Source organism: Mastomys coucha, unplaced genomic scaffold (genome assembly GCF_008632895.1).
Source record: "Mastomys coucha isolate ucsf_1 unplaced genomic scaffold, UCSF_Mcou_1 pScaffold8, whole genome shotgun sequence".
NCBI classification, from domain to species: domain Eukaryota; kingdom Metazoa; phylum Chordata; class Mammalia; order Rodentia; family Muridae; genus Mastomys; species Mastomys coucha.
The window spans coordinates 33,686,933-33,707,406 of record NW_022196914.1 but is presented as its reverse complement, the minus strand read 5'-3'; the positions used below and the strand labels follow the sequence as shown (position 1 = coordinate 33,707,406).

Sequence of the window (20,474 nt, the reverse complement as noted above, 5' to 3'; positions counted from 1 at the left end):
AGAGAGAGAGAGAGAGAAAGAGAGAGAGAGAGAAAGAGAGAGGAAGAAGAAAAAGAAGGAGGAAGAGGAGGAGGGAGGGAGAGGGAGAGAAAGAGAGAAAAAGAGAGAAGGAGGGAGAAAGAGAGAGAGAGAGAGGGGAGCAAGGTGGAGGGGCACTAGAGGGGATAAAGGAGGAGTATGGGATAGACTGGAGGAGGAACTGGAGGAGAGGACTAAAGAGGAAAAGGGGAAGATGAGGAGGAGGAAGTGCAAGAACTGAGGGAGGAGTGAATGGGGAGAGAGTGGAGAAGGGACTGGAAAAGCATTGGAATCTGCCTCCTCTGGGCAGCCTAATCTTCCAGTATGCCTCTGGCCCTGTGGTTACTGAATACCGCTTTTAAAAAATATATTGATTTTTTTATTAATGTAATTGGCATAGGTAACAAAATAATAGGTCATAAAGTGCTTTTTGGGATTGACTGGCTCCTGTTTTAGACTCTGTTTTTGTTACTGAGTCCCTTCTATTATCAGATTCTCCAGTCTACATCACTGCCACGTCTCTGTCACTTGACAGGAGGCAAGGTTAGACTTATGAATGCCACAACACCCAAAAGAAAATATTTCGGCAAGAAGATACACAGTCCTAAAGAAAACATAACCCAAGTCGCAAAGGACTGAGGAAGTAGGCTGTCAGGTACACCTTCCTCAGATGACCCAGCAGTGAACTCCCCGGTGGGAGCCCGGGGTGGGGGATGGGCGGGGGTCGCAGGGCTGGCCAGACTTGCAGGCTGGAGGCCACTGTCCACTCTCATGGGCTGCATTCAGTTTGCATCAGATGCATTTGTCCGCAGGGCAAAACCCAATAAAACCCGGGAAAGTCAATCAATACCGAATTATGGCACCAACTTGGAAATGCCTTTCCCGTTTGTTTCTCCCATCAGCAGCCCTGGAGTGGGCTCACTCGCTGCACTGGCTGACACAATGATAAGCGGCGGTAATTTGCCTTAAAAACCTTAATGAGTGGATCATCGCACGGAGGAAAGGGAAGCAGACCCGGGTCCCACGGCGGCCCCGCGCCACGCTCGGCTGTGCAGTAAGCAGACAGCCACAGTGACATCGTTGCCTGGGCTCCCCAGATGCAAACCCTCTCCCTCACTTCCAGAGGTAATGAGGAGGTAATGAGGCTTGGCCTTGGCGCAGGCCCTTCCTCCCACCAGCTCCCCCGAGGCCCAGGCCTGGAGTCTGCACAGAGCTTTGCAAGAGAAAGTGGGAAAGTCAGACCTCGCCGAACTATCTACTCCCCTACCAAAGAAAGCTCCAAGATACCCTCCTTGACACTAGCAGACCCCCTCCTTAACACCGGAAGACTTGGCCGGGCTACTTAGTGTTTAATTTGTTTTGATGGAGCTGTGACCACTGGGGCCAGCACCTCCCTCCAGCCCTGCGCACCTCCTAGTCTCTTCCCCGGGTTTGCCTGATCTGAGGTCTCAGTGATAAAACCCCGAAAGGTGGGCAGTGGGACCGTTTGAGAACATCAGCTTAATTTGAGTTGAAAGGTCTTTGTTGTAAGTCGGGGAAGGGAGGGGCCTGGGGACTTCAGCGAGTGTTTTGCTGGCAAGCTTGTTGAGATATGACTGCCTTTGTTGTGGTAATCTGAAATTAATTTGCACTTGAACCCAGCTTTCTTCTGGGCTCAATTTAAACACTGTTATAATTATGCACCCTGCATGAAATTGAGAACAGACCGGGATACACAAAGCTGACTATATGAATTCCCCAGGTAGGAGGTGCCTCCCCCCTCTTATCTCGCAAGGTAATAAAACAAAATGTTCTGGGGGCCCACGCTTAAGAGAGAGGTACTTGCCTGAGGGGGACACAGTTAATCAGCCGTCTACACGCTGTACTGGGCGCGTTCACAGTGGGTCAGTCGCTTCCTTTCAAAGTGATGTTAAACTTTCACTAATACTAGTTGATTTGTACCGTGCTCGTTATTTTTTTTTTAAAGTGAACATGGTATCTTTCTTCCCACGTAAACCGTCCCTCATCTAAGAAGCTTCCTCCTGAGCACCTAGCTTCCCAGGTTCCTCTCAGCCTCGACAGCCACCCCCACTCTCCTAAGACTCCTAACCCATGTTCCCAGCACCTTACTGGTTCAGTTCCTTATCTATGGATATTCTTTTAATTTTAACCCAGATTAGTATTTTTTTGGTGAGGATTTCATTAGCTCCTTTAAGACTGCTTTGTCATTATAATGCTTAGAGGGTGAAGCCTACTGCCAATTCCTCCTCAAATCAACCCTTCAGCTTTAAGGAGGAACTCATTCCTCCCTCCCCCCCCAAAAAAATCAGTCTAAAACTCAGAAGTAACTGAGCTGCCATCAAAAAAAAAAAAAAAAAAAAAAAAAAAAAAAAAAAAAAAAAAGCCAGAGATGAGCTGAGGATGGAGCTTGGGGGATGGGACAGTAGACCTGTGCATATATGCCATTTGGTCACTGGCTCACTGCATCACACTCACCCCAGCTTTTGTATGCACTTCTCAGTGCTCCACATCACCTACCAAGCCACACTTCTTTAAACTATCTTCCTCAGTGCCCGTGGAATAGGAGGACTTCTGGTCCACCTTCACATGAACAGAGGACACATGGTACAGAGCAAGCCCTGGACAGATGCCTAATAAGGAAGGCTGGTTGTAGTAGACATGATATTATCAGAGAAGGTTCCAGAAACTCTGCTCAGGCTTTTGCAATGACAGTATTTGATGTTGCCCTTATTTAGAAGTAAATTCCTCAAGAATAAAAATACTTAGATGCTTCAAAAATAAAAAAAACTTTTCTCCTAAAGGGGATCTTCAACCTGTCACTCAGGGAGGAATGTTCACAGCAGATGTGTTTGGCTGTATTCATTGGTAACAAATTTGTTTAAAACCCATGCAGTGGATTTTAGGGAGCAACATGCTTTGGTGAAATGTTTAGTCTTCCCTGGAGTTTATGTGGATTCGTGGGTTGGGGGAAATGAACTTCCCTACTCTAAGGTTCAGAGGCAACAGGACTGCATTATTTACTATTTCTCCAAATTTGTGTATGTGTGTGTGTGTAGGAGGGGGAAACACGCATATGTCATTTCCTTTTATCCCTTGGAAACCTCTTTGCTGAGTACATTATTTCAAACAAACTAGTGAGCCAAGCTTCAGATTTCACTGACTGGTCCAAGAGGACAGAGTTAGAGTCAGCCTTGGTGTTCTAGGAGGGAGTGGGGAGAATTATTCTATAGAGAAATGTGTGCCTCCATGAAAGGATGGAGTATCTGCACCACACAGCTCTGGCACCTCATTCTTGCGATGTGGTACACCCACTAGAAGATGTGGTGCCCACATCGTGATTAAGGATTGAGGATTGAAGCTGGCACTGTGGTCCACAGCAAGCACTTGGAGGAGGTCCCAAGTGAAGTAGTGTGGAAGTGTCCATTCCATGGGAACCTGGGAGCTGCACTGCAGAGCTGGTGCACCTGCTTTTTCTCAGTGGTGAAGAGGGGCAAGGGCAGTTTACTAAGGATCTATGCGGATGCCCGGTGTCTCAGAAGACACCTCTGCAAGCCTAGGTTGTGTAGTGAGCACATGTGTCCCTGTGCCCTAGAAGTGAAATGGGGTCCTAAGATCAACACATTAAGGACACCTAAGAAATGCAGGGTCAAGGAGAGTTAGAGGGAGGGCCAAGAGGCTGTTCTTGCCCAGGAGTTTTTGCCTTGCTCTTAGGCATCTCCCCCTCCCCCTCCTTCCCATCTCACTGCTAGCTCACCTCTCTCTTTTCCTCTTGATCTCCCCTCCTCCTCTGGCCCTTATCTCTGAGCACTCAATCATGCTGTGTGCCTCCCCATTGCTCCCTGACAAACAGCCTGGGCCAAACAATGTTCCACACACAAAGCAGGGAGCAGCCTCTCCCAGGATGGCACCCTGATCTCATTATTGATTATCTGCTTCCTTGGGTTTTGTTTCCGGAAAGTTTGATATGGGGCAGCAGAGGTGACAAAAGATTGTCAGGGGCCCTGGAAGCTAAGTGGCCAGCGTCAGATCAACAGCAGATGGTGGGGTGTTGGGCAAAAGCCACAGACACATCTTGACTTCATCTCTGGCGCCTTTATCTTAGATCTGTTTGAGCTCTCCCAGGCAATTTACTATCCTTGTCGCTGATTTTATCAGCTAAATGTGCCCCTGTGAAGAACTACTTTTTGAATGATGAATCAGCTCCTCCCCCCTTAAAGAGAGTACACAGCTTCAATGTGAATATAGCTGCCTGAGTGGCCTAGGAGAACCTGTCCCTGATAATGCCATCCTAGGAAGACCCTTGTCCTATAGGTTCATCTCATCTGCTGTAGCTGACTTGGTTTGCACAGAGCTGTATAGAAGTAGCCCTACATGGAGCTTATGTCACATGCTTAGTCCTGCATGGGTCACAGGGTTCTGAGACACCATCTGGAAAGGGTGCCCCCATTTGTCAGTTCTTGCAGTCTTATGGCCTCCATTGACTTTCGACTGGGCTGCAGCTGGAATTTCTATGGAGCCTATTCTGCTGGAGTCACTCAGTTCAGGGGCACTTGATCAGCATGGTACTCAAGTATAGCTTGTTTTGCTCAGGGCTTCCAACCCTTCCAGCTCCTCCTGATTTCCTATAAATTGGACAGCTAATTCTGTCCATATGACTAGATGTAGGATCAGCTGAGAGACACTGCTCTGGGGAGGTCTGCAAGAATATTTCCTGGAAGGATCACATAAGGAGCCCTGAACCCCACCCCACCCTGCCCCTGCCCGAGGGATTGACAACATCTTTGAACAGAGATTAGACCTGCCTGCTTTCTCTCCCTACTGGTGAGTGTATCTCCCAGGCTGCTGCTGTTGCTGTTCCTTCACTGACACTGGAACTCAGTTTCTTTGACATTCCAGAAATTCACTGAGTGTTCAGAGCTATAGCAGAACCAGTAAGGCATCTGGCCTCGTGGTCTGGGCAGTTGCAGTGTGCATTGCTGGGCCTAAATGGTGTAAAACATTCTAAAGGACCCTCTTTATAGCATGCACCTATTCTACCAACTGGCTGATTCTCCAGCAGATCCCAGCTAACACACAATCCCTATTAAGACAATTCAGGTGAGGTGGACATGAGACTGTGGGCCCCTGTAACTGAGCCACGTTTAGCCTGGACCTTTGGACAGTTGAACCAAGGTTGTCCTGGTGCTGACCTTACTATATATGTTCCATTCCTCTAAGGTCATGGAGAAACTGACAACCCTTCAGTGTTTGCTATCAGCATTGTTCTATTTCCACACAGTGGAGGTTAGAGAATGCATGTGTAAAAAAAAGGGTGATTTAGGGGACTCATGGAGAAGCTTGGCACTGGTTTTGGGGTACTGATGGTGTGATAGTTGCAGGTTCCACTTTCTGGACAAGGTCCCATAAATTTGCTTACAGGATCACTGGGGGACATTAGTGTGGAGTGAAGTCTATGACATTGATTATGGGACCAATGATATATACGAGTGTCTCTTTAACTTAGTTCAACTGAGAAGGTATCCTTTATTCTCCGAGCCTGAATTTCCATTGGTCTAATTTTTCATGGTGATTAGCTTCATAGTTCACCCTTTGTGATGTCTATATGTTCTAACCAGGCCTCTTGGGTCATAAACAGGAGATTCAGCTTCTCAGCTTCTCTCCAGCATCTGTAACAAACCCATTGTGGGGAGCCTGTTGGACCTACTGCCAACAAACTACTGATGGCTTGAGTCTTACTACTCCCTCACTCTACTGCATATAGACAGGCACCCACCCCACCCATGTGAAGTTCATTCTCCAGAACAGTCATGGGACTCTAAGGACAGGCCCTATGACATGTCCTTCTTTGGCTATTAGCCATCCTCCCCACAGGACCTGTAATGTAAATTCTTAGAGGCCTTCAGTGACCTTCCTGGCAGATTCTGCTTCTCCTTTGGCCCCCTATCATGTACACAATGGTCCCTTTTCTGGAATGTCTAAGCCCCTGCTTGTATAAGGATATTTGGACAGGTTAAAAAGCCCTTCTACCAAAACTGGCCGTTATATCCTCCAGCTCCTTAGGAGAGACACCTTCCTAGTCTCTCCCAAGCCATACTTTATCTGATTACACAATTTAATCTCACAATATCAGCTGACTTCCCCAGGACCGTCTTTTTTCTTTATAAGGTAGGAGAGATTGTGAGTCTTTTTTAGACCACACTTGCTCTGCCCTTAAAGAGACTAACACACATAGAGGTGTATAGTGTGCAGTTTCCTTTGGAAGAAAGTGAGTGCAAGTCCAGAACTATGGTCCTGTCCCTGGTACAGTATGGGGATGTTCATCTCTTCACCCATCAGGTTCCCAATCTACACCAGGAACAGCAAAACTTTGAAGGGCACTGTGTGTAGTAAGATTCCTTTACTTTTACTAATGATTCAATGGTTGACCAACCAGAATGTTCTGTACAGTAAGATCTTCTAAGAAGTTTGAAATGTTTTCCAGTAGTGATGTAGGGGACAATGGCCTGAAGAATCAACTCTATTGTCCTGATCTTGTCATCAGCATTACATGCAGCTGCTTGCTGCCTTGTGACTTTGCTTCTTCTGGGGAAGGGAGGGGCTAACAGATGTCTTCTGTAAAAGAAATGCATTCTCATCCAGAGTTTGAGATCACCTGCTGGCCTCTGGAGTACAGGGCACAAGGAGGAAATGTCAGACAGAAGTCTGGATGCAATTCTTCCTTTGGAAAGTGGTGGACAGGTTGTGCCAATGACGATGAGCCAGCTGTGTACCCATGGCCTCTGTGCCCATCTGGAGGGTTACACTTGAAGCTAGGATCTCAAGGTGGAGGCTCATCCCATGCAGAGGTTTCCATCAGCCCCACCTCTACATAGATAAGAACTCAGGACAGCTTGGCCTTACTCTTCATTGAGTGACCTGCATACCTGATGGTCTGCATCCTAATTGCTTTTTCCAGAGGCAGGAAGTCACTCAAATCAGAGAGCATGGGAACAGGGAAGGATGTCAGAACCCCTCACAGAGAAAACAAAGAAGACTCATACCCCTCTTAGAAAACACAGGTAACCACAAACCCCTTCCCTAAGAAACAAGAGATCCGAATACTTTCCAAATTCAAGTCAGGGTCAGAACACCTCTTACAATACTGTTAATTTAGGGAAGACTGGAGTGCTAATAGCCAAAATTGTCTTCAAGCTCAGGGAGAGATGCAGGTGGAACTTGTTCAAACCAGATCTTCCCATTATCCCAGAAGCATCTACCTCCAAGTGTCCTATGACGGCTTGTGTTTCTTGTTAATAGGAAGGAAGGGTCCAGTGAGATTCTTGGTCCATGTCTAATGGCTTCCTTGTCTTTCAACTGGATTCAAACCAATGTCTGGGACCAGTGGTCTTGTTACAGCAGTCACCTTTGGCATGAGGCTCTGTGCTGAGCTCCTGGCCTCTCCAATTCCTGTGGGTAGGGGATTCAACACTTTCCTGGTAAAATCCTTGAAGAGCCCAGTGTTAACACACAGGTGGGTGTAGTTCTTCTTAAAACATGGGACTTTGAGGCTGGAAAGATGGCTCAGAAGCTAAGAGCACTTAGGGCTCTTCTGAGGAGCCAACTTCTATTCATTTCTACCACCACACTGGGTGGTTCTTAACTGTTTCCCGCTCCAGCTCTGATGGATCTGAACCTTCTTCTGGCCTCTCCAGGAACCTGCACACATACAACATAAACTTGCAGACACACATACATACACATAAGTAATAATAAAACATATTTTAAATTTATTGTTTGAAATTAAACTCAAAGATAATATTATTTCTCCCCTCTCCTTCCTTTCCTCCCTCCTACTCTTCTTAACACTCCCTCCCCCCTCCTTAGCTCTCCCTCTTCCCTCCCAAGTTCACCTCATCCTTCTCTTTAGCCATTGTTGTTTCACGTACATAGAGATAAATCAACCTACAAATATAACCTGCTGAGTCCAGTCAGTGTCACTTGTATGTTTATTTTTCTAGAGCTGATCATTTGGTATCGGATAGATAAACAAGGGACTCCAACCTGGGAAAGGCCGATTTCCCACTTCTCAGCAATTGTTAATAGTTGCTGAGAAGCGGGAAATTCTCAGCTTAGAGTTCCTCAACTGGAGGTGAGGCCTGGGAGATGATTCTCCCCAACATTGTTGAGACATCAACCATTGTTGGAATTGTTCAGGCCTTGTTGAGATTTTATGGCTGGAGCTTCCCTATCAGAGCTAAAAAAATGCACTCAGAGAGGAAAGTTCCTGTTCCTTTAGTTCTTACAATATTTCCACTCTCTCTTTCATGATAGTCCCTGAGCTTTAGGTGTAGGAGTTACAGAAGAGATGTGTCAGTTGGGGCTGGTCAGTTGCTCTCTGCATTTGACTAGTTATGTCTTTCTGTAAGTCTCAGCTTCTTGAGGAGAGGTAAGAGCTATACTTCTCTCCAGTCTTCTTTCCATTTTACCCAGTATTATCTGATAGTGGGTAAAATAGTTCTATTTTAACTATAGTCTGATAGTTCACTGGATAGTGCCTCTCACATTATGGCAGGACTTCTACCTTCTGTCTCTGGAAGCACACATCCAAAGATATATCTCCTAGATCACTCAAATCCAGGGAAGTTGAGAATAAAGAATAACAATCAGATACAAGCCTTCCCAATGAAATCTGATTTTCAAAGTAGAGACATTTGCTAAACTAAGACTAAGTTTTCCCTTTCTATAGGTACAGCTTGAGATCCATTATGCATTGCTTTGATGTATCCTGATGAAGGAGCAACACCGGATTTTTCTTCACCTTTAAGTTTGACATTGAAATGAATTTGAGAGAGATAGAAAAAGCTGAGGTGGGGGTGTGGAGATTTATAGGATGTTTTAGAAGGAGGGAAGAGAAGGAAATGATATTAAATTTTTATGTTAAAAATTCAAATATATATATTACATATATTTTATATACATACATACATGCATACTACATATAACTTTGACATTGAGGCTGGTGTTGTGACTCAGTCGTAGAATGATTGCCTATCAATCCCTAAAAGCCTAGGAACAAACTAAAGCACAAACAATAAACATGAGTTGGGCATTCACTATTCAGTCTTAAGTTTTTGACTGTGATTCTCAGTGGAGAATGGAGGAAATAGTGATCTCTAGATGTGAGAAAAGACATTAAGAAAGGAGGGCACTTGACATCCTCTCCTGGTCTCTACACACTGCATACCTGTACACATATATATTCATGGCACACATATATGTGCACACACATACATGTGAGTCTCAACAAAAATACTTAGACCTACCCTGCTCAGGTTTGCTGGTAAACTGATACTTGATGAACAGACCTATAATCATTTAGTAGTTCTATTATCAACCCCTCCCCCACTCAGTTATGGGGACTGAAGTTTCAACCCTTAACAAGATGTTTATACCACTCCCTCTAAGGCTCATGGGCATTTCAGACAAGGGGATGAGAAGAATATAGGAGCCCACTGATAGATAGAATTGTCAAGAAATGCAGTCATTTGGGCAAAGCATAGCCATTATACCCATAAACTCAAGCCAGGTGTTTACACTAGATCTTCACAAAGATGTGCCTGCCAATAGTCGTGAGCCATCATGTGGTTGCTGGGATTTGAACTCAGGACCTTCGGAAGAGCAGTCAGTGCTCTTACCTGCTGAGCCATCTCACCAGCCCATACCTGCCAATAGTCAAGTGTAGAATGAAGAGGGGCTCAGAGAGCTGTGACCATCAGTGCTGAACTATTGCTACTGATAAAGGAGGAGGAGAAAGTATTGTTTTCATTTGTCTCTCCACTAGTGACAACACCAAGCTCCTGTGGGGAGTTCCAACCCAATGGTCACATAGATAGCCCTGATTAAAGTACATGAGTCACAAAATAAACACCAGAGTCATGAATCTAGGAAAGGGACAGTAGGAATGAAGATGGGGGGTAATGACAGGATAGAGAATAAAAGCATGAGATGAAATTCATCATGTACATATATATACAAATATATATATACACAAAAATATACACGAGTGTACTGAACACACTTCCACAACTACCCATTGTCAAATGAAAATAATCAACAGAAAAGCAGCTAGAGGCCCCTTGCTTGAAGCCTTCATGATGGTGGCCTTCCTGCTCTGCATGTGGACACACACAGCCTGGTTCTCCAGGCTCTGCCTGTATTCAAGACTTAGATGTTGAGACATTGGGTTAAACTTCCAGACTAAGCCAGGTACGGTGAGGTTATGCATGTCTGTAATCCTAGTGTTGGGGAGGATAAGGCAGTAGGACTGCCAGTTTAAAAGCAGCCTGATCTAAGCAGCAAGACTCTATCTAAAAAAAGTAGAAAATAACATAAAGCAATGTCCTGCTGAGCTGGCGATGTGACCAAGCCCAGCTGTGCAGCATGACCCTGAGTAGTGGGAAAGCATTGCAGAAAGCACAGGATGGCTTACTCAACAAGGAACAACTGTTTGCTTTTGTAGATGCCGTAGTAAAGGACCCTGTGCTCACCTCCAATCACCCAACCCCCTGAACAAGTGGAGCACCAGGAACATTTCCACAAAAATCTCTCCAGATACACAGATAGAACAGGAGCACCATCCACAATGGCTCGCTGATGTCCTTAATAAACACCTGTACCTTAAAGAAGCCCCTACAGCTGCTGGGCAGTGGTGGCACAGGCCTTTAATCCTAGCACTTGGGAGGCAGAGGCAAGCGGATTTCTGAGTTTGAGGCCAGCCTAGTGTACAGAGTGAGTTCCATGACAGCTAGGGCTATACAAAGAAACCCTGTCTCAATAATAATAATAATAATAATAATAATAATAATAATAATAATAATATAATAAATAAAAAATAAAAAAATAAAATAAAGAAGCCCCCACAGAACCTGAGCCAACTACCATACTGCCACAAGGCATCCAAGTCCAGGAATCATGCCCAGTCTCTTGTCAATCAGGTACCCAGCAAAGCAGCATAGTGAGGACGAGATGCTTCTTGTTTTACCAAGCAGCAGAAGGAAGGCTCTTACTCAAGGAGCCTGGCTCATCCCAGACCTAGGCTGGCTTTCACTTGGGCTCAACTTCCCACTTTGAGAAAACTTTTTCCTGAGGAGACCATGTGACCTTACTACCTTTGCACTGCCAGGGCTTTCAGTCTTGGGTAAAGACTTCGCATCTGGTCATGCCATGAGCCTCCAGGTGCCTCCAGAGTCTGCCCTGCTTCCTGGGGACCTCAGCGGAGAATGAGCTTCTTTCTTGATATTCTTAACCAGTCACTGGCAATTCATTAGTATTTAAATTTATGCTAATTTCATCAAGGTGTGAAAAGATCTTTTTCTTGCATATACATGAAAGAACCATATTACCATATTACTATTCAACTGGCTTCTTCTCCTCCTGGTTTTTTTTTTTTTTTAACCCAAGAAAATCTTGTCTTCAACTAACAAAAGAAAGCAGAAATAAAAAGGCATAGTGTAGGGAGAACAGAAAATGAGTTCTTAGTTTCACGTGTAAGCGTGACACTCCGTTGGGATACCAATGATTACTAGAGAAAGCACACGCTAATGAGTACTGGAAGCAGCTGCATGGGTGTCTGGAACCCTGGTCCTTTGAAAGAAAACCTGGAAATGTCATTTCCTTGTCAACCCATTTACTCAGGCAATTTTACCACGACATGATAAAATGCTGGGTGGTTGCCACCAGCACGTTCAGCCTGAGTATCTCAGCATGTCCACTCAGGGTGTAGAAAGAAATCCTCAACACTGGCCAACACCCACACTCTTACCTCAGCATCAGAATGGAATTGAGCACAGGAGTGAGGATAAGCTCTGGCTGCTCTCCACACTCTTGTCCTAAGAGTCAGGTCACCCAAGACTCTGCTGCGTCCCTTGGAGGACCACCTGAGCTAAAGGATCCCAGTCCACATTGCTCCTGACCCCCTCTGATAGTGCTCAGTGAGGTCATCATTAGGCCTTGTCTTCCACCCTCCTCATGATGCAGTTCAGTGATGTTAGGTTGGCCTATGCGCCTGTCTGATGGCAGATTGTGCCACTGCTTATAGATTTACTGTCATTCTGCACACTGCCCACATTTGACAGAGGCCACATGTAGTGCAGTGGGACAGGGCTGGGTTAAGTATCCCTGCCTCTTGGATGTAGTTCATAGGATTTCCAGCCAGGCAAGACAAGTCGATGCCTCACCACACTGATACCGATGACAGGTGGATCTTAGTGTCACTGTCCTGGCAGTTAGCCTCACCTTACCATGATAAGGCAGGCACTCCCACCCCTCCCTGCAGACTTGAAAGGATCCTGTTCTTTTGCTGGGGAAGAGAAGGATCCGAGGATGCAATCCCCAACCCTAATTGATTTTAATCCTTTGGGTGGCAAGCATGATGGCTGCTCCCCTTTAAAAATTACCTTTTTATATGTAAAAGTGTTTTTTTATATGTAAAAGTGTTTTGCCTCTGTATATGCACCACGTGTGTGTAAATGTCTGAGGTCAGAAGAAGGTGCTAGATCCCCTGTAACTGGAGTTATGAGTGGTTGTTAGTCACCAGCTGATTTTCAGGACTGAAACCCAGTCCACTGCAAAGGTAGCAAGTGTTCTTAACTGCTGAGGGTTTTTTTTCCCCCAGCCCAATAGCTGCCAATTTTAATGAAGAAAATCTATTTTCTGAAAAAGAGCTTTCAAGTTTTGTGGTATAAAAGCCAAGCCCCTCCTACCCCTCTCCCTCCCCTTCTCCTTCCTTTCCTCCTCCTCCTTCTCCTCCTCTTTTTCCTCCTCTTGCTTCCTCTTCTTCCTCTTCTTCCTCTTCTTCTTCTTCCTCTTCCTCCTCCTCCTCTTCCTCCTTTTCTTCTTCTTCTTCTTCTTCTTCTTCTTCTTCTTCTTCTTCTTCTTCTTCTTCCTCTTTTTCTTCTTCTCCTTTTCCTTCTCCTCCTCAGCTAGCTTATTTACTTATTTATTTATTTATTTATTTATTTATTTATTATAATTTAGCCTTTACCTTTTTAGTTTGTTTTAATACAGACTGACCTGCATCTTGAGGTGACACTTGCCTCAGTTATCCAGGACTTTGGGAATATATGTGTGGTTTTATATTATTTATTTTAGTTAGTGTACAAAACCATAGGTCTCATGTCTTTCTCTTATTCACCTCTCTAGTGCCATGTTCCCCATTCCCTGACCCTACATTCCCCATGGCTCCCTTCTGCTTGTCAAAAATCTGTGCTAAATTTCCATTCTGTCATGAGAGAAACATACAAACCATTTTCTTTCTTTTCCCCTATTACCTCTCCTACTGTCCTTCTCCCTTTCTCTGAACACCTTCCTCCCCTCTCGGGGCCCTCTTCTGTTTCATATCCTATTTATATAACTGAGAGTCTGTGTAAGAGAGAAAACAGGCAATGTTCCACCCACTTGCCTGTAAACATTAGGATTTCATTCTTCTTTTTGGCTGTATAAAACTTCATTGTATATATCTACACCGTACTTTCTTTACCCATTCATCTGTTGATGTACATTCAGTCTGGTACCCAGGAGTGATGAAGCTGGGTCATATTACCCATACTAGTATATGAGGGGTCTGTTTTGATTTTTCACTTGGCACAATCTACAGTCAACTGGGAATGGAGTCTTAGTGAGACTTGGGTTAGGTTGGCTTGTGGGCAAGTGTGTGTGATTTTACTGGCTGGGTTACTGAGGCATAGAGACTGGCCTGAATGTGGGCAGCTGTATTTCTTGGAGTGGACACTAGACTGAACAGAAGAGAGCTGGCTGAACATTAGCATGCACACATTAACTCATATTCTTAACTGTGGATGGACTGTGACCAGCTGTTTTAAGCTCCCGTTTCCTCCATCTCCACAGTGATGGTCAATAATTTGAAATTGTAAGGCAAATAAACCCTTTCCTTTCTCTTACATTGCCTTCTTGCAGACAGTCTATCAAAACAAGAAAGAAAGCCAAGACCACATTTACCTTCTCTAGAGAGAAATTTCAAATAAGAAATTCAACGAGGCCTATGCCTATAAGGCCCTTGATTGGCCTTCCTCCTTCCTCCAGGTAAACCTGGAGCCTACAAGTTCCCTTGTGACCTTATTTTAGAGTCTTTCTTTATCCCTGTAATCCTATCCAGGACACAACAGGAACCCTCATTTAGGGCCCTTAACAATCCTTTGAGATGCAACTCAGGAAGCTACCAACATCACTTACAAAGACACTCTGTTAATCTCAATTAGTTAATTAATTTCAATTGTCAACTTGATGAGATCTAGAACACCAGGAAGATAGGCTTCTTGGCAGGCCTTGTGAAGGATTATCCTGATTAGTTTAATTGAGGCAAGAAGACCTACCCACTTCTGCTGGTACCATTTCCTAATGGAAGTTGTGAAAGTCGAAAGGGACCTTAGTTCTCTGCTTCCTGACTGTGAAGGCAGTGTGACCACCTGCCTCAAGCTCCCACCACCAGGATTGTTATGAAATATAATGCATGAGGGGGTCTCCTTCCCTGGTCCATGCTACGATGTGCCTCTGAGAAATAACAACATGCAACAGACCTTTTGTGAAAGAGATTTATTGGGAGAGGGAGAGGAGGAAAGGCCTGGGAAAGGGATAGAGGTAGAGATGTGGACTTGTAGTAGGCAGCCAAGTAGATGGTAGCAGAGAACAGAGACAAGGGATGCTGGGAACAGACAGCTGGAGTGCCCCAGTGGATCTTTTCTATCCACAGCACACACCTATCTATCATACCTGGCAGCAGCAGGTCATGACATCAGCAGTTGCTAGGTCCCTGAGGAAAGGCCAGCTGAATGGCCTGCATGCTATCAAGTACTTCTTCTATACCACTGTGAATGCTAACAAGGACTGCTGCACCATTATGGACTTCACTTTTCAACTGTGAGCCAAAATGAGTCCTTTCTCCCTTAAAACACTCTTGACAAACTAACAAAAAAGCCCATTTAGACACTTAATCTGTAACCCCTTATGAAGCCTACACTCATGCTTGGGTATGTCTTATTCGTCCATGATACCCCTCTTTTTAGCAACTCCCTAGTTTGAGTGTACACTAAAATCTTTTCCTAGTAAATACTGATGCCACCAGCCATGTTGAGGATTCCTCTTTTCTGGTCAACATGTGTTGTCTTGGTGACAGCTAAGGTAAAATAGAATATCAAAGTACTTGTAATTGCTCTTCTCTAATGGCTAAGAGTGTTGAACACTTCTTCAAATACTTTTTGGCCATTCATGTCTCTTCTTCTAAGAACTGTCTAGTTGATAGTACAATACGATTTGATGTTTGGGTGTTTAGATTTTTGAGTTTTTTATGGATCACAGATATCAGTCTTCTGCAAAAATAGAGTTGACATTTTTTCTTCTCATGTAGAAAGTTGGTGTGAAGAGGATGAGAGGTCATTTCAGGAGGTGTTCTGGAAAACTATGCATTGAAACTGTCAGAGGTACAGCTGGTAACAAATCTTTCCTATTTTGTAGCATGTCCTTCACTCTGTTGACTATTTCTTTCGCTGTGGGGAGGCTTTATACAAGCTAGTGTTTGGTTTTTAGGATTACTTACTGTACCAAGGGAGTTGCTGTTCTGTTGTGAGAAGCAGGGTGTTACACTATGGGACAGCCTGGAACTCATCATGTAGCTTAGGCTTCCCGTGAAGTCACTGCCATTCTACTGTCTCTGAGTAACTCAGCCACAGCACGCAGCTTGGCTATAGAGAGATAAAACACACACACACACACACACACACACACACACACACACACACACACACACACACAGGGCTGGGGAGGACAGAGAGGGTGAAACAGTGAGAGATTGTCTCAGTTTGCTGAAGGGTCTCATTAAAGAATGGTTTCCAACCATCTTTGTTTGGACACTCCAATAAGATCTAAAAGGGAAGCCAGGACAAGAGTGTCTGTTGCCTGTTAATCCCAAAGCACCCCATCCCATCCTCTATTGCTGGGCCTTGTTGCACACAGTGTGGCCTTGGATTGTTAAGGTTTCTAATTTAACCAATGAGCTCAATGTCAAAATGTTAGGTCCTTTGTCTTTAACAATAAGCGCTTAGCTCATCTAAATGAATAGAAATTGCTATAGTGAATTACAAAAACCAAGGTCTTTTCAATGCACCAACAATGACATTAATTATTTTCGACACTGTCTTATTTTTTGCAAATAGATTGACTTGGATTTTCACTTAAAATGTAATAAGTTCATTGACTGTTTAAGCTAGATAAATGTAAAAACATTATTAATAAATCAAAATGTCAGCTGATGGTGATGAAAAGCCTATTGTGACGATAACATTATATATAACCTGGACACATGGTTGTTTTCATTTGTCTGTGGGTTTAAGGTGATCTGAGAATTTTAGCCATCAATTGGCTGGCTACAGTGTGCACAGCATCTACTATTCTTCCTTGGAGTACTTGCTCAGCACCAGAGAAGTCTGTCGTCCTTAGCAAACAAGGACCCCTTTCCTCACACAGAAACTGAATCTCACATTCAAAGCCTGCAGGGGTGTGTGTGTGTGTGGTGTGTGTGTGTGTGTGTGTGTGTGTGTGTGTGTGTGTGTGTGTATGTATCCTCACCCTAGAACCAGACCCCTCCCACTGGTGACCAGAGAGATCTGAATGCTTTTCCTAAATCTTTGTAATCCAATAAGCTTTTGTGTTTAGCTGCTTGTTTTGAAACTTGTCCCACACCCCAGACTGTGCCTCACAAGGTCCCTCACAGGCAGGTGAGTGCCTGAGGGCCTGATCATTATTCAAGGCGAGAGGCCTGCTCAGCCCCAACCAGAATGTAATTTGTAATTAACTGTCATTTACTTCTGTCTGCATTGACTTGTTGTTCAAAAGACAACGTAACTGTGCTGGTGACCGGTCTCCCTTTGTTGTGGATATAATGTCTCTCAGATCTGGTTGTTTTCACAATGTTTAAAAACCCGGGGCTTACTCTCTTGAAACTGGGAGAAGACAGGGAATTCGTTGAAATAAATCCAACACAAATAATTTGTTATGCTGTGACACATCGCGCATTCCATTCGATGAAGCAAGCGCAGGCTGGACTAGATCATTGCGATGGTTGAGGGCAGCCTTCTCTGAAGCACAAGCTCTAAAGCAGCCTTCAAAAGCAGTCTGTTCTGTGGCCATGGACTCTAATTTATGCTGGCTTTTCAGATTAATTATTTGCTTGTCACACTTTTCATTAGGAGAAAAATAAACAGAGTGTGTGGCTGGACCTGGATTGGATGCCTGTGTTTCTGAGATTGGCAAGTCATTCCAACTTAAACTCCTTGAAAAATTAACAAAGCTTCGAGAGTATTTGAACAGAAAAGACTGTGAGAGTATTCGGAGATTTGAGAAGAAATCATTAGATGCCCTTGCAAACAGATCCCCTAAAACCTCAGTTTTTGTTTCTATATTTGTAGGATTATCATGGTCTGAAGAGAAGCAGCAACACCTCTCAGATGTTTGCGTTCCACTGGAATATTTCAAACTGCTTTGCTCTGTGTGTGTGAGTGCATGCATGTGTGAGTATGTGTAAGGGAGTGTATGCGAGCCTGTGTACATGGGTGCATGTGTGTGTATGAGGATGAGTATGTATGCGTGTGCATCTGTATGTGCATGCGTGCATGCATGCATGTGTGAATGTGTGCATGTGTATATGTACATGCATGCTTGTGTGTGTGTGTGTCTGTGCATGTGTATGTGTGTGTGTGTGCATGTGTGTGTGTATGTATTTCTCATTACTACCTTGTTTTCCCTCTATACAAGGCATGCTCCAGCATCTACTTGTCAGGCTAGCAGGTCTTTGTGTGTTCCTGGCATGTAGAACAACGGAGGAGGATACAGAAGGTCATTGAACATGGGATGGGCCACTCTTCACTAGACACAGTCATTCTCCCAATGGTGCCTCATGATCCACATTGTGTCTTCTCAGGGCAGGGCCACAAGTGCACAGGATTTACTGTCTAGTCCCCTTGGATAACAGAGCCATATATATAATTTCAGGGAAGAGTCCCACAGCAACCCAGCCAAATGTAGTACTTGAAGCAAAATGAGTTCAGTCAGCCTGGGGATGTAGAACCTCAGGAGTTGGAAGTCACTGGCCACTTCACTGAGAACACAGAGAACATTGCTGAGCTTCCGGGTATAGGAACAAAACATCTCCTTAGCCAAAGCTGTTCTGTCTAGAACAAGACTAGCAATTCTGTTTGCAGAGACAGCACAGGCAGAATGGGGGTGGGTGTCATAGCAGCAAGCAAGGAAGGCATCCCTTCTGTGTGACTACAAGGGAGGATCTCACTTTTTTTTTTTTTTTTTTAGCATGGCAAAACATATTTTACTAAAACATAAGATTTAGAGAAGTTTCCAGACAAACCATACAACATGGTCACAAGCTTTTTCTTAGTCTTTTGGGGGTGGGGGTGGGGGACGGAGAATCCACACTTGACAGCAAAGCCACAATGTTATTAGTGAGGGCTGGGCTGTGATGTTTATTTAATGTTCCCATTTTGGTCCAGACAATCAAGCTTGTCCATCTACAGCATCTAAAGTTAGACTTGGCTAGAGAGCATATCCTAAAAAACTGGTTAGCTGCATTTAACCACTGCAATTAGGTCCCTTGGGGAGTGGGGAAGGAGGTCATAAAATTAAAATAAAACTACTTTCCCCCTAAAAAATAAAATAAAACCGCCCATGCCTCTGGCACTTAACTCTGACAACTACCTTCATTCACAGTGTTCTGTACTTTACTTTCCCCCATGATGGGGAAATGCGTCAAAGCAGAGAGTCCTGCTTCTCAATGTCTTTCAGCAACCCAGATGATACTTCTTGCCTCTTCCCTTGCTTTACAACAGTGAATCAGAACAAGACAGATTTGCTAATGTGCATGTAATCAACAAAGATGAAGATGCCTGGGCTTTTATTCTGTAATGTTTCTAAGACTGTGTCCATTAAATGCAGACAAAAAGAGGAAGAAGTCTTGGCAGAACAGGAGAAGTGGTGTACACTTGATGATCTGATTGACTTGTTCATGGCATACAGCCTAGTCCGTGCTCTAGCTGCTTCTATGGCTTGGGCTTTGTTGGCCTTCCACTGCTCAGCTACATCATTTGCTAATGGATCACATGGATTAGGAACACTTAACAAAGCCTGGATTGATAGCAGAACTGTGTGGTTCTGTAGTGCTGGGGACCACTTATCTTTCAAAATATCTAAACATATTCTTCCCAACCTGTAGGATGATAAATTTTGCTCATGAGATGTACTTTAGGTGTTGCCATTGAGTATTCTTCTGGAAGGAACAGTTCAAGTTTAGAAGTCCCTCCCTCAAACGGGCGTTCTCATCTGGTTCTGCTTTAAAGCCAGGAACTGTTTCTGTCAGCAGACACTGGGTTTCCTTGATGATCCTGCAGGGCAGCCTGGCCATCTTGTCATATCCCGAGTTTGGTCTCTGCTTTTGTGAAGATCTTACCTCTTAGCCTGCTTCAGGATTATAGATGTGGGAGCTCCTGGATAGCCCAGGTGTTCAGCATGAGAAGGTCTCATGGGAAGCCCTCCACAAAAGAGAACCCAGATTCACACCTCTCTTCATGTTCCATCTTAAACATAACTGGGAATAGGACTGGATCCTTTGTATAGGGAATGTTGCATAGGGATATACCTGCTCAAGTGTACCAGAAAATCCCCAAATGTACACATCTGATTATAGATACCCAATTCCCCTTATATCTGCTCAAGTCCACCTAAGTTACCTAGAAATGCCTAAGTTACCTAGAAAACCCAAGGTCACAGGTAAATGCCAAATTTCACCTGTAAGTTAACACTCACTCAGCAGTTTAGTCCCCAGATCCATGTCCACACTGGACTCCACAAGTGCCTGTGAAACTCTCATAAAGTAATTGCTCCTTCTTGATCGTCTCTTGCTCCTTCTCCCCTTTGGTCCCCCTCCCTGTTCCTCTCCCCTCTCCCTCCCTCTCTCTATCTCTCTCTCCTGCACCCCTTTTGCTTTGCACCCAAGTTACACAGAAGTAAGAGATGCCAGTTGATACAGGTAGACTAGTTTAATTACTTGTCTGCTTATGTTTGGTCTCTGCCAGCTTATGCAGAAGTTTGGCTTTCTTCTAGTAGCTTAAAACCTGCCCAACTGCTAGAGCTTTAGTGTGAGCCTCACATCTCAGGCTACTGTTCATATAAAATATTAACCAGATGAGTCATCTGTCTGATTTGTTAGCCAACACTGTGATCCTCCAGTTTCCCTACGCTCCATTCAGATTTTAAGTGATAGACCATTGGATGGACACTCTGACATATAGGGAGATATGGATACATTCTAAGTTCATTTTGTAATTTCTTTGAAACTATACTAAAGTGTCCCTTAGGTTGTCTCTGGGAAGCATACACTTTATTCATAGGAAGATAGACTT

General features: G+C 44.3%; 1 long non-coding RNA gene and 1 pseudogene across 3 annotated transcripts in view; one reads left to right on the top strand and one right to left on the bottom strand.

The window, feature by feature from the left end:
* Positions 1–1,396, top strand: part of LOC116083676 — a 4,087-nt gene extending 2,691 nt beyond the window's left edge. Inside the window, exons 3-4 of one of the 3 annotated variants that reach the window (XR_004115855.1) lie at positions 554–673; positions 921–1,396. This is a non-coding gene — a long non-coding RNA (uncharacterized LOC116083676). Of the gene's footprint in view, positions 1–510; positions 674–920 lie in introns of all 3 variants that reach the window. The other 2 variants (XR_004115856.1, XR_004115854.1) reach the window with 2 other exon arrangements.
* Positions 1,397–18,909: 17,513 nt separating this feature from the next.
* On the bottom strand, positions 18,910–19,477 carry LOC116083891 (annotated as a pseudogene).
* Between the last annotated feature and the right edge of the window lie 997 nt (positions 19,478–20,474).